This window comes from Mycteria americana, chromosome 14 (genome assembly GCF_035582795.1).
Source record: "Mycteria americana isolate JAX WOST 10 ecotype Jacksonville Zoo and Gardens chromosome 14, USCA_MyAme_1.0, whole genome shotgun sequence".
Classification (NCBI taxonomy): Eukaryota; Metazoa; Chordata; class Aves; order Ciconiiformes; family Ciconiidae; genus Mycteria; species Mycteria americana.
Window position 1 is genome coordinate 4,973,120 of NC_134378.1, and position 14,689 is coordinate 4,987,808.

A 14,689-nucleotide genomic window follows, 5' to 3' on the forward strand; every position below is an offset into this window, starting at 1 on the left:
CCTCATTGCCGAGCTCCATCCTCCAGCCATGAGCACTTTCCTGCGCCGCTTTCCCAGCCGTGAGGTTTCAAATTCGTGTTTGTCAAATTCATGAATGCCAGCTTTGGACTGCATCCTCATGGACCCATGGATGCAGCAGTTCACAGGTCTACACGTATATACACGCTGAGGAGGGAGCGTGCAGCTTTGGGCTTCACATCCTGCACCAAAGGTTGTTCCCTGCGTGGTGGGGGGCTGCCGGGGAGGAAAGGTGATGGCTCAGGGACGTCCCCTGTGAGCCAGCTCTGGCCACCAAGGCCCTGACAGACCACCTGGCTCTAGCTGGCAGAAATCAGTTGCAAGCATAGGGATTTCTCATTTTGTAAATGAGATAAGGCAAGATTAAAAGAGAGATTAAGCTAATACTTCTGCTAGGTCTCTAAAGTTGCCTAATATGGCACGCTTTTTTATTTTATACCCCAAAGCCACAGCAGTCTCCTTCCGAGTCCAAAGCTTTTGCATTTCATCTGAAGTGCTGTCTTTGCCTGATTGATAGCCTGGCTATAACTTCACCTGCGGGAAGACATCTCTGCGATGTTACGACAAGATCTCCATGAGGTTGTTATCTTAAACAAAGCCTCAAAGATCTGTTTCTTCCTAAAACATGTGACAGAATTGGTCCTGGGAGCCCAAAGAACTAAGAGCTGGGCGAGGGAAAGATCAAAAAAAGCCAAATGTTGATGAAAGTGCTTTCTCTGGAGTGGGGGGCCTGTGGAGTGAAGTACTGGGACAGACTTCCAGTGCGAATTGCAGCCAGCCAAAATTTGCCTGCACCCAGAGGAGCTCTGGTCCCTGCAGCACCTGAGAGCGTTGCAGCATTGGCCACAACCGCACACAGCCCTTATGCAGTTTTTTTTCAAGAAAAACAAGTCATTAAATCCACCAAGATTTAGTAAGACCTTGTGGGTAAAATATTGTTCCCTAAACACCCCCCACACACATGCTAACATGTTCTTCATATTTGCAATAAAAAGCCACCCATTTTGTTGTTGTATCAGTGTCTTGGCAGCAACTCTTTGCTGCTCAAGTAGTTAGTCAGCCATGGCACGTCTTAACATCGTTGTAAGGGCGAACAAACAGCGCGTGCGTTACAGAGAGATTGCTGCTGCTCAGAACCCAGGCGGGCATTTACATCTGAAGATACACTTTGTCTTTAATGAATTATTGCTTTTTACCAGGCTGCATTTTCCGTATGAGGCAGAATCTTCAACCTCCCCAGTAAAAGGGATCTTAGGAAATCTCATTTAAATTTCAAGGACCTCTTAGGGATAGTTGCTAATGGTTATGTTAATTGGCATAGGGTCTGAGTGACAGTTATGTCCTGGAATGATTTGCAAATCACATTTTCTTGGAGCTTATTAGCAGACTCATTAACTGTACAACAGTACATTACTTTTAGAAATTCAGATCTAAGCAGAAAATTAAAATTATTTGCTAAATGACCTAATAAAATTGAATAAAATGTGCTGAGAAAGTGAAAACTGAGGTATACCGGGACTCCAGAATTTGGCTAAAAATAATCTCCATTTACCATTGATGTTCGCCGCTCCTCTGGGAGTAGTTGTAGCCCAGGTGAGACTCAGTTGGAAACCTGTTTAGATATGAAAACAAGTAGCTCAGATCCACAGTAGCAAAACCCAGCTCGTCACGCGCAGAGCTGGCATTAAGATTTACTGCAGACTGGGCCAGGACTTTAACCGGGGACGCACCTTGTAGTCCTTCCTCCACATCTCCCTTTCTTCTTCCCTCCACGATTCTCCATGCAATCAAAAACCCAAACAGCCGCACTTTCCTGCTTCTCTGATGAAATCCATTTGCAGAGGTCTTTATAATAATAAAAAGCCTTCTCTGAAGTCAAAAGGATTATGTGAAGAGAGTCCAGGTCCTGAGTTTTACTTACAGATGAGAGAGGAGACACTATGAAATCTCCAACCCACTTAAGATATGTTATCCAGTCTTCCTCTGCGTGAACAAGATGTTTCCCAAACTTTGCAAGATTCACCTGCAAAACGGTTTAATGAAGATATATTTAAAATTTTGCAAAACTATCAGGTTTTCATGCTATTCACATTTAAGTGTATGTAATACATACATGTATATCCACATATTTAGAATCTATTGTGTAATGCCAAGATACTTAGTGACAAGCCTTTGAAGGAAGGAGAATCTGATTTATGACTGTGTGTGAGCATATAACACTGATGCTCCAGATCCAAGGTTGCTAGCAGGCAAATCCTCGCACATTTGATAATTACAGACTGAAGACCAAGATCTGCATTCCCACCTGACGAGCGCCATGCAGCATTGCCCTAAACTTATGCCCTCCACATCTGACTTTTGAGTGCCAAGTGTAAAATTTCCAGCACCAGTTCTACCCCCTTCATTTATTGTTTGTTTGTTTGTATGTCTCTTGGCTCTCTAATAGAAACCAATAGTATTTTAAGGGACTTTAAAGTCCTTTTTGAGGCCTTCAATGCAAAAATCACAAGAAGGACTGGGCTGGATCAGATACAGTTCCCTAGGCACAGACAGATCAGAAATTTCTCTTAAACTTTCAGGGAACCTGGTCTTCGCCTCATATTGAGAATTAAAATGTGATTTTTTTTGGTTCTGGACTTTACTGGGAACTCTTTAAATATCTCTACTTCAGAAAATCTTGAGCTGTAGCAGGAATAACTGATGAGTGTACAGTTTTCTTGGCACACTGAAGTGCTTGAAAAATTCACTCCAGTTCGCCGTTTCTCACAGGCATTGTTATACTTGCAATTTATGTTGGGGTGAATAAAACACATTCTAGTTCATGACATTTTTTGGTTGGATTTTTTTATTTTTAAGGCACATAGCAGCGGGTCTTAAATAGAATCCACAGGATTTTTTTCACTAAAGAAATCTCAAACCAAAAGAAGCTATTTAAATTTAAACGTGCTTGTCAACCTCACAAAACTTTGTTTTACAAAAGAAGCAATCTGATAAGATTGAAGTGATCTACAATGAAATGCTTAGCTTTTTTTCTTGAACTGGCATTTCAAAAGAACCAACTTTTGAAATAAAAAGTTTAAAAAATGGAAATTAGAATTAAATATTTTGATGTCATAGAAACAATCACTTCACATGAAAAAATACCTTTAGCTCTAGTACTTTGAAACTGAGATGCCTGAACTTGTGATACTCTCAGTAAATGACGAAATCTGTATTTTCAAAAACATTGGTTTTTGAAGTGTCCCATATCTTTAGCATGCAAGTATAACATTTCATTCTTATCCATGGTGGCCTTTAAAAGATAGCAGACCTGCATCAGAAGAGTCACTGCAATTCATGGACACAAGCCCGAACTGGAGAAACGATTAGGGAAAAAGAAAGTCATGAGCGATGGAGAATTCACTCCTGCAAATGCCACGGCCACATGTCCTGGGATGCTGGGACTAACGCATCCTGGGAGGAAGCAGCGGACCATGCGGTATGACAGTCTTGCTTTTAAAAAGGTAGGAAGGGCCCTGCCTGGGAGGCTGGTGTTGCTCCTAGCCTGGGGGGATGGCTGCATTGGAGACGGGCATGCCAGCATGATTCAGCCCCCCCAAAGTCACTTCCATCTGGGCATTGGGAGGGTAAGTTTTTGTGTTTGTTGACTTGCAGGTCCCACTCCTTTACAGGATGGTGGCGATTCTGCATTACCATTTTTTGCCACCATGAAATCAGGTTGATGCACCCTCGCTTTTTTCATGTCCACAGATAACTCAACATCTAACCCAAGGAAATCCACACTGTCCTTCCCTCTTCATCTCAGTTCTGGCAACAGAGGCTGGAGGTTTGACCTCCAAGCCTTCAGGACTCTGGTCTCAGCACCTTTGCCACCCCGCCCCATTTTGGCTTCCCCCAGGCACATGCTGGGAAGCACCGAGCAAGTGGGTTTGGACATGTGGAGCAAAGGTGCCACCATGCCACGAACAGGCCTTACTTTCCCACCACTTGTGCAGGTCACAGATGCCTCCTCTTTCTCCAAGTCCCTTCCCAGACCATTAGATTCAATGTGGAGAAAGGTTAAGCCTGCGGTAAGGTCATGGGCCAGCATGGACAGATGTCTACTGACTGATGTAGACTGACGTCTACTACTAGTGTCCCAAATACCTTTCCTATCACAAAACTATACCTAGGTCCTGTGAGGATAATTTCTGGTAAGTATAACTGCATTCAAGTCCAGAAACTGTCTTTTCATCTCCGTAGGTCCTTTGAAAGCTTTTTCCTCAAACTACAGTGGAAAAGCTCTTTTAATCCATATATTATTGTTACTCTAATATGGTCCAAATTTAAAGTCCTTACAAGCTAGTGAGCAATCCCACTTGGGGGAGCTGGAGAGGCCAAATCATTAAAGGAACTAGTGGAAATAGAGGAAAAAGGCCTCTAGGGAGATTTGCTCTTTAGAGAAACCCTCTACTTTTGACAAAATTTGTCATATTTTCACCCAATAAACAAGGAAACCTCCTGTAGTAAAGAACCTGGGAGACTGCTGTCACTGAGACATAAGGCATTATAGTCTTAGAGATATATATCTAGTGTGTGTATATATATATAATATATACTAAAATATAGCATAGTATTTCACCATGGAAAGGCAGTATAATCTGCATCACAAAACACAGTTGCTTTGGGCCGCAAACTGTTCCTACCCAGGGAGATTTAGCTGTGTTGTGATAAGTAGAAAACAGTATCTCCAGTACCTCTTAGCACTGAGTGCAGTAGGGAACACAGGTGCAGGGACCTTGCAATATGGTGTGTGTTGGGGAACAGCATGAGGACAGTGGGCAGCAGGACCACATCAGGAATGAATTAACAGCATAGATGGACATTGCCTCAGGATCCAGACATCCCCCCAAACTGGGCTAGACTAAGCACGGAAATTTTGGCCAAAGACTGATCTGACCTGCTACCAAAAAAGGGTCAAAGCCAAAATGTTTGGCTGCAGGTCTGAACCTCCCTGGTGCTCAGAGATCTGGACCTGGCATTTCTGCTTGATGCCTCCTTGGACACGAGCAAAGAGCAGTGTGGAGGGTGGCCAGGAAAGAGGCACACCATTACGTGTCCCTGCCTCTTCTCCCAGCAGCCAAATTAGACACATAGGCAAATAGAAACTCACGTCCTAGAAGTGAAAGACAGCTAGGAGGACAAACTGTAATAGGAAGAAGTCTCAACTTCTTTAAGAGTTCAGACTTGCGATGTGTGAGATCCAAGAAGCTCAGTAGTGTTTTCCAATACCTGCATCTTTAGACTTGCTTAAGCTTCAGGGGCTGTCTGGAAGTCTATGGAATCAAAGCAACCACACGACAGAAACTTTCACACTGTGCCTTTCATCCCAAGCCTTCTTCACATTAGTGGCCCAGCTGTGTCTCCAGATGAATTTCCATTTGGCTTCAGAAGCTGCTCAGCATGTTGGAAAATCAGCCTACTTGTTTAGGAAAACCGCATGCAAAGTTGGGAACTCAGCAATACACTCCTGCACTTGAAAATGACATTTTGGCTTGATTTCTATTTCCCTAGCTTTGAAATGGGGCCAAAGAAACCTCTAAACCCTGCACAGGTCTCCAAAATGGAATTGAGTGGGAGGGGCTGAAGCTGGGGCTCTGCGGTGGCAGAGGAGGTGAGCACCCTTCAGTCTTCGATTTTGCACCATCTCAGTTCTGGCACAAACTGACTGATGCTACCACTTTGCTTTAGAAGACCACAATTTCCCAACCTTCTCACTCAAAACTGTAAGCTACAGCCACTGTTTCAAGGCATTCGACCTATCCACAGGCAGCATTATTCTGATAGTTTCACAAGAGGAAAGTATCTCAAGCGTTCACCCTTTTACAAAAGCGTACCCCAAGTATTTGCAGCCCATCCTGTCGGCTGTTGGAGTTTTTCCCTGCAGCTATATCTTTCCACTATATTTCAGGACCTGTAGTAATAAAAACAAGGCAATAATTTAGCTCCCATGATTGTGGTACCAAAGCTTGTTTTTTATCCCAGTCTCTTATCTTCTTCATTCAGAGCCAACGTATCTTATTACTTTGCAGCAAACATGGTCAGAGATGAAAGATTCTGTCATATATTTTCCTTCATATTAAACCACAAGGCTTTATCCTTCTCTTTCATTTTTCAATCTTGGACTTTATTGTTTCTGACTATCTCTGCCACATGTGATTTTGGCTTTTGTGTGGATGTGAATATGTGCATTTCTCTATTTATCCTCTTTATCACAACCAAACAAGATTGGGAGCACTTTAAAATAACTGGCCACTGAATGCTGTTTCATCAGTTATTCATTGCAATAACCTTACCAGGGCAGACTTGGGGTTATGCAGATACCAGAATAAAACATTTTTGAAGACTTGCAATATTTCTACACATTCCCTTTACCTGTTTCATACATGAGTGTGCCACAGCATGAAAAACATTACCTCGAAGCGGTAGCACCAGGCCAAATCCTGCCCACGCCAGCACAGGGGAATGGACCCAGAGGACAAGAACTCAGGCAGGACTCGGCAGGATGCTGTGGGATGCTGTGGGACTGGCTAAACTGAATCACATTCTCCTCCCCGTATCAGCAAAACACAGCCCAGCTGCAGGTAAGGATTAAAATTCTTGATCATTCAGTAGCACAGTTAATTATTTTCCTCTCTATCTTCTCCCGTCAGATCTCAGATTTTTTTCATGGTAAAGAGTTGGGTTTCTTCCAGATTCAGTGAGCATCATTTCTATCCTGCTGAGGGAGAAATGAGGGTCAGAAAAATAATCAGAGTTTTGAAAACTATTTAAGTAATAATAGTTCACCTTTTTAATTTGTACTTTGAGGATGGAATGAAAGAGAAGTGAGACAGATCAGGGTGCCTCAAGGATTAGTATCTGATTTGAGTTTAAAGGAGTAATCACATCACCTAATTTAGTCTCCTAATGCCAGAAGCCGTATTTCTCTAGATAATCAATGAAACAAGCTGGTTATTCTAGAGGGAGACTCAAGCTGTGCTTAAACCACAAAACATATAAGCACTGCCCCATCCTTATCTTATTCCAATTTTTGTTCCTTTTCCACTGTGGTTCACCTCCCTTTCTGCTTTCTAGAAGGGAGCTGGGGCACGTTTCAGCCAGATCCTCTCCAGGACAGCCAGCAGACAAGGACAAGCATGCGTCACTGAGCACACGCATCCGGCCGTGTGGGCTGTTTCTCCTGCTTGAGACAAACAGTGGCTAGAGCCATGGCAAGAAGCCCTGAGTAACTGTCAGAAGACCACTCACTTGGTCTATAGAGAGCTTAAGCAGTGCAAATCTCCTCATGCACCCAAGGGCTTGGGTTCTGACATCTCTAAAGGAGACAGTGACAGGGATTGCACTAATCCAGGGTAGCACTGGTACTCCCAACCATAACTATACCTTGTCCTTGCACAGAAAGGTCCAAGAGTCATGTTCTCTTATTCCTATACAAGCATAGAAAGCCAGGTATGGCTGAATCCCTTCAGGGTTGTGTTGGCAACCACAAGAGCTCTCCTTTTTGCATTGAGTTTTCTAAACCATGAACAATGGTTTAGCCCATCACATCAGTGCAACTTTCATCACGTACCAACTGCACAGAAGAAGAACTGTGGTGTTCACATGGATGCAGTGTTCACTGAGTCCACATTTATGTGGTTACTTTGCAGTTGTCCACCCACTGTTTAGCTGAAACAATGGGCTGGAAAGGTAGAAAAGGAGACCCAACAGGGAATATCACTGGGTGTGAATTCCTATTCACACCTCTAATTAGTGTCAGTGGAGTCATCAATGGTGTAGTCACATTAATTACACATGAATGACAGCTACCATACCTTTGAGAACAAGTACAATTTTACTAGAGTGCCAAAAAGGACATACCTTCAACATAACATGAATACTGAATGTATTAAGAAATAAATTGCGATTTAAAGATTTTAAAATTAAAATAGAGTATATTACACTAACAGTAAAAAAGACGGCAAAAAATGGAAAAACACACTGTAGAAATATCATTAGTACTATGCTGGTGGTAATTACTTACCAAAAGTTTCTTACAAGATGGAGCTATATTTTCATGGTGGTCATTAAGCCTTCCCAAATCTGTTCTTCTGGCCTTTGCTGTAAGAGAGCATGTGTGACTTCCAAGCACAAATGCGCATGAACCACTCGTATGCTGGAAGCTGCCCAGTCCCACTTTGGTCTGAGGAACTGAGGGTGCTCAACACATCTTCAGTGCACGGTGAAGTTGTGCACAGGACCACCATTGCAATTCAGTCCACAGCTGATGGAGAGTCTCCAAAGGGGGACCATGCATGGGCTCAATTGCTATCTCCCTTGATCACAGGGAGCCTGGGTGGTCTTCTAACATCGTTCAGTAACTATGGTTGGGTGGAAAGACCCTGGGTGACTGAAGCCCTGTGTCAGTGGAGTCACATGGCAACATAGCTGTACATGAGGATGTGTCTTGTCAGAGGGTGCATCTACCAGATAGCGTGGTGGTGTGATGGTAACTCTGCTAGACACGCCTGCAGTAGCTCTGATCTGTCACAGGCAACAAACGAACATGCCACAGCATATCTTTCCCAGCACAGATAACTGCAGAGATTTGGAAATCTCCACCACTGGCAGGGCAGGCAAGTTTGAAGTGTTGCCCTTTCCCTGGTTGCTGATTAGAAGAGGACCATTTGCAATTACACTCCCTTAATGTCTTCATGCAAAAAGAAACAACTTCCAAATTGTACAGAGATCAAAGATCTTGCTACAAACAGCATTCTGCTACTGAATGTTAACAATGTTGGGATTTTTTTTTTTCCCATTAGGAGGCATTTTCCTGGCCATTAGCATCCCTGGTACTCTTGTGCAGAAGTGCATTACCTCTAACACGGTAGAGCTGACAAGCAGCAAGAGCTGTGTAGCTCCCCGATGGTTAAATCTATAGGAAAACTCTGGTGTTTAATGAAACCCCTATGGAGACCTCCATATTAGCCATGGTTTAATGCTCCATAATGGCAGTGAGTAATTTATCTATGAGCAACAGCAACTCCTAGTTCCCTGTGCATTAAGAGTTATTTATGAGGTAATTTTAACAGTTTCACACTGGCTGGTCATTATGTTACTGAAGGCTAACCGTTGGCAGTTGTAGCCTAGGAGGAGAGAAATACTTTCCCTGTCACTGGCTAAGTAGTAAACAATGACACGGGAGCACTTGCATGTTGGTGTGTGCACAACTGGAGAAAGATGGCAGAAGAAACAGCTCTACAAGAAACCCTCCGATATCTCTGCAGGGACAACAGAGCCTACTTCTCACCTCACTCCCACCAGTTCTTCCCTAAGGTTCTCCCCTGCAGTTCTCATGGCGGCACCTTTCATCTTCCTCCCCTTGTGTCTGTTTACAACAATTGTGCTGGAGAACAGGTTAGAGAGCAAGGGGAACATAGGGAACAGCCCAGAGATACTGATGAGCTGGAGAGCCAAGATATGGCATCACATGTAGGAGATTTGCTGTGGTCCAGTGAAGGAGCAGCTGGCACAGATGTTACTGAGATGCTGCTGAGTTAGGTAGGTAGGTGGCCCAGGACAGCGGAGAATGGTCACAAGGTGGCCAAACAGGTAGGAGTAATACCTGCACTTTATGGAAATGCAGAACGTTGTATAACCACCTACTTGCCACTTCAGCTTCAGGTGTGTGCTGCAGACAGGCTGTGGGACTGCAAACCATGAAGAAAGACAGTTGAGGGCAACTGTGAAAACATGAGGTTTAGGAGTGAAACAGGGTGACTAACCACGGAAGTAGAAGATAACTGCAGAATGGAAAGAGCAAAAGCACAAATAATTAGGAGAAGATGCCACAGACTAGCACTCTTGTGAGGCCTGCAGAAGATGAGGACCCTGCTGCCGCACACAGTCCTTACTACAAGTCCTGGCCTTGGCAGAGCAGCAACTGCTGCCACAAGAAACAAAATAATGAAGGATATTGAAAGGAAGCATGTTAGCAACCCATATGATACTGAAAAGAGGACTGGTTGGAAGCAAGAAGTCAGCAAGAAGTTAATCTTTAGGCACACAATTTGAGTGCTGGTAGTAGCTGTGACAGCCATATAAGGAGGTTTCTTAATTGAGATTTGGGTTTTGGTTTTTTTCTCTTCAAAAAGTTTCTTACAAAAAAACTGGTAACAGCACATGAACCATTGGGTAAGATCGAAGCAGACTGCTCCTACACTCAAAAGCTGCAAGATCTTCCTTCTGCAGTGTCCCTAAGGCTCAGATCCCGGCTCAACTCTCTCTGCTGGCAGTCCTCTTCCCCACAATACGCTGCTCAGCAGAACGAGCCAGTTGCACGATGATAAGTGTTAGTCTTTTAGGTAGCTTCAAGCCATAACTTGTTCTGAGTTCATTCTATTCTATATTGCCATCCTATTTTTTTTCTCCCAGAGCTCTGCAGGTTCTGTTAAATTACATGGCAGATGTGACGCTGCACAAATTTGTAGAGCAGATGTGCTCACTAAGAAGGTCCTGTAGCTAAACCGCTTTTTCAGACTGGAAGCTCACATCAGGAGAATTTACTTAAGGGAAACGTAACTCCTTGGCTATACATACGGGTTTGCTGAAGCCAGTTAAAACATGTTTGCCTATTAGAAGGAGCATCATCTGGCTTTCTGGATTCAGCCCAACAGAAATCCTAAAAATAAATCTCTTGCTTCCGCTGTCCATTGCCACTACATGAAAGCTTCCATCACTGTGGAGTTTTGCCCCGAGGTGTCCCCTTGCCATGTGCCAGCTTCCCAGTGCATCTTGCCAGGTGTCTGCTGTGAAAAACCTTCATCTTGCCCTCTTCCCCAGCTGTCCTGGCAGCTGATGCTCTCTGCAGAGAGGTGAGGTTGACACGTGAAGGTGTCAGGGTCCTTAACACGATGGCTGTGCCACAGGCACAGGCTGTGATGGAGAATTCCCCTCCCTGGAGCAGAGCTGTCCCCTCTCCCAGCTCGGGACTGGTCAGGCTTGGCAAGCAGTGGGGCAGGTGGAGCAGTTGTGACTGTGGACAGCTGAACATGTGGCCAACTCTGAGCAGGGCTGGTCAACACCATGTCAGCAACGCAAACCCACTCTGAACCTTCAAGACCATATTCCAGTGTACGGGCTCTCTTCCTTCTTCAAACAACAGAAGACACTCATAAAATAATCCTTTTTCCTATTCACAGAAACAGCTCAGTCACTTTTGCTGAGGCCTTCAAAAAAGATTCCGACTGAGACAGGTAGCCAGCACAGGAAATTTCAGCTGGAGCTGTTTCTTTAAAAGAGGATAAAAAGGTCTTATCATGGGAAGTGCTGGGCCAGCATAACTGCGGTTTGTGGCTTTGGCACATATGGAAGCTGGCCTATATCTAGGCCCAGGGAAGAACTCCTTAACATGCAAATAGTTCTGTAAGCTATAAAATACATTGCACATATCAGGAAAAAAATGTAGTGTTTTGGACACCAGATCTCCTGACTGCAGGAAGAAACTCAGAAATTTCAGCATTTACTGAACAGATCAATACCTCCTTAACTGAATCCACAAAAACCCCAGAGAACCCCCCTCCTGCTACCCCATGTTATCACTTTTTTTTTTTTTTCTTTGCTATGGCATCACCAATCTGCCACGGGTACTAGCTGAAAAGCCAAGCCATTATATAGCCCTGGAAATATCAGTTCTAGATTCCCGAAGGATTTTCCTGAAACCATTCTCCATCCTTTCAATGAGAACTGAACCTGCATAAAAGCTTCCAGAGTCGGGCTTCATAATTTTCCAGTAATTGAAACTATCTGGCCAGAGACGGGCTAGCGCGGAGAGAAGCCCGTTTCTTCGCTCACCCGAGCTTCCCCAGCCACAGCAATCCCTTAATTACACTGATTCACTCAGGAGCAGGCATGTGTTAATTCCTTTTCTCCATCCTGTGCCCCACCCCGGCAATTCTTCATAAAACAAAACACTAGCGTATTTTCTACTAACAGTCATTAACCATGCAGTTTATAATGGTCTTAATGCCGTGCCTTGGAACATTAACCAGACCTCCCAAGGCGTATACGAAGCAGCAGAGAGACTCACAAGCACGTACTTTGATACATTACCTGTATCAAAGCTGTACTTTTATATTCACAAACCCAGACCTGCTACTGCGCTCGTTTCCCTCTAGTGCAAGTGAGGAGTTTCTAGAAGCCAACGAGACTGTATTGCTGTAAAACTGCCCTCAAAGAGATTATTTTATTTTATTTTACTCAGAGAGAGTAAAAAAACTGAGTCACCTTCCCTTTTCACTACTTCAGAGAAGAACACTTAGCAAAAACAGCAAGGCGATGAGAAAGTTCATTTGCAAAAACCCCTCAAAATACCGACCTTTGTTTTACCTTCCTTTCTCCTTTCCTGAGCATCAGATGAAACAGATATGCCTGAGACACTTCCATATCTCTCCATATGTCTGGTTGAGAATTAACACTTCTCTCCTTGAATTCTTCTGGACTGTGTGCTCCAATTCAAGATAACATCAGAGAGCGAGGAAACGCACCCAGCAGCAACATAATGATGTCAAAGGTGGGATATGAGGAATGGCATTTGCACAAGCCTCTGCCTAACAGCAAGATGCCTGGAACGGATTTTTGCTGGGAAGAAAAGTGATTGCCTGACATTTTCAAATCAAGCTCATTCAGAAACAACATGGGAACAATTACACGCTGCTAGGAAGACTTAACCTTGGAATATGTTCACCAAACTTTATTTTCCTTTTTTTTTAACTGTGAGAGCACAAACAATAGCTCTTTGGTACTTTTAAATGTTTTTAAGTGGTCAGAGAGATAAAGAATGGCATTTCAATGTATAAAACTGTAATGATTCACATTATGATTCACAGTTGAAATTATTTATTTACACTTGTAAATTGGGTACTTTTACAAAGCTGACTGCTACTGAAATCAATGGAGGTGCTTTGGTGCATTTAAAAAATCTCCGATCCACCTCTGTAAGTCTTCTGCTTTTAAAATGCACCTTAAAATCAGGGCTTCACTTCCATTTTAGGCAAGTTAAAAATATGAATGGTGTGAGAGATCAGATATATTCATGTAATAAAGTGAAGATGCTCATTGAACGTTTGGAGGGGGAACGTACTGTGGCGATTTTAATGCGGCTGTTGTGGACCAGGGTTACAAAGGCCCGGTTGCCCTTGCAGCTCCTCTGTACTTCTGCCCAAGCTCACCAGAGGTAAGCTAATGCAGGTGTGATTTGCCCAGGACAAAGTAACAACAGGGCAAACTTGTGTGACGCTTCCACCCGCCCGGCCTCAAACGGCTTCCAGCTCAGGGTCTTCCTGAATTGGAGAGAAGTTCTGTACACTTTGAAACCCTCAGATTCATTTCCATGAACTCATCTCCCCTTAAATCCACGTAAGGTTTCTGCATCCACCACGTTTGTAGCATGGAGTCCAGCAAATCCATCCTCTATCCACTGGAAGAAGAATCATCTTGTAACATTTGCTTTGGAGCTGCTTCTTTTGGCTTCATATAGGCCCCCTAATTCCTGTATGGGGGGAAATAGCGAGCAATCAATCTCAATCCACCCTCTCTCTTCCTCCCTCCTGTAGTTTTATAGGTCTCTATGTCCTCCTCAGCTGTTTCTTTTCCAGAATGTCGTAAAGGGAGTAATAGCGTTACAAATGATCAGACATATTTACAAACAAGTGTTTTTTAAATCTAGAGCAACTACAGCAATCCCCTATAGAGTAACATTTGTATAAACTGTTGATAAAAAGGAACTTTTATGTGAAGTATGGGAGGAGAAAAATCAGTGTATTTCCAGCTGATCAGATGAAAACAGTAACTATATTGTAATTATTGCAAGCAAGTTGTTCCATCTGTACATAGTGCAAAACTTTGCAGCATCGATGCTATTTAAATCTGCAATTTGTCTTTGCTGCAGATATGAAATATAACCGTGACACAAGGACAAATGAGAAATGATGCCTTGGGGGAGAGTAAGTTAAGGTTGGAAATTAGAAGGTTCCTAGCAGTAAAGGGAACGAAGTATTTGAACATCCTTCAACTTGGAATAGAAAGACTAAAAAAGCCTTTGGTTTTGTCTTGTCTGTCATTAACTTAATCCAATTCAACACACAAGAGATTTGCAGTAGGCGATAGAAATTCGAGCTTTCAGACCGAAAGCTAGAAGTCAATATGAGCTGCTTGTGAATCCAAATCAACATGTGGACTGGTGAAGTCCGTTGAGGGAGGTCTCCAAACAGCCCTTCGTGGGCAGGCATCTGCGTAACTCCAATCACGGCGTGACCTGCAGCCGCCGTTGGCAGTCGGAGCTGCAGTACGCACTGAGGGATGTGTTCCTAATAGAATTGCTCGCTCCCAGAGGAAGCTTATTGAAGGCTAAGTCAGGGCTCTCATCCAATGTATGCACACTTGAGAAAGACCAAACTGACATTACCTGGACCATATAAGCTGAGCTTTCATTTCCAAGGCTGCCTGCGTTAGCTTTTGCTAGCATGACACTTGGAAGGGAAAAAAAGAGCTTTTGCTTTTTGACCTTCACAGTAGGAGGCAGAACACAACATCCAATAAAATAATGTGCAACACAAGCAAGAGCTCGGTTTTTTGGTTTGGAGGTTGCGGT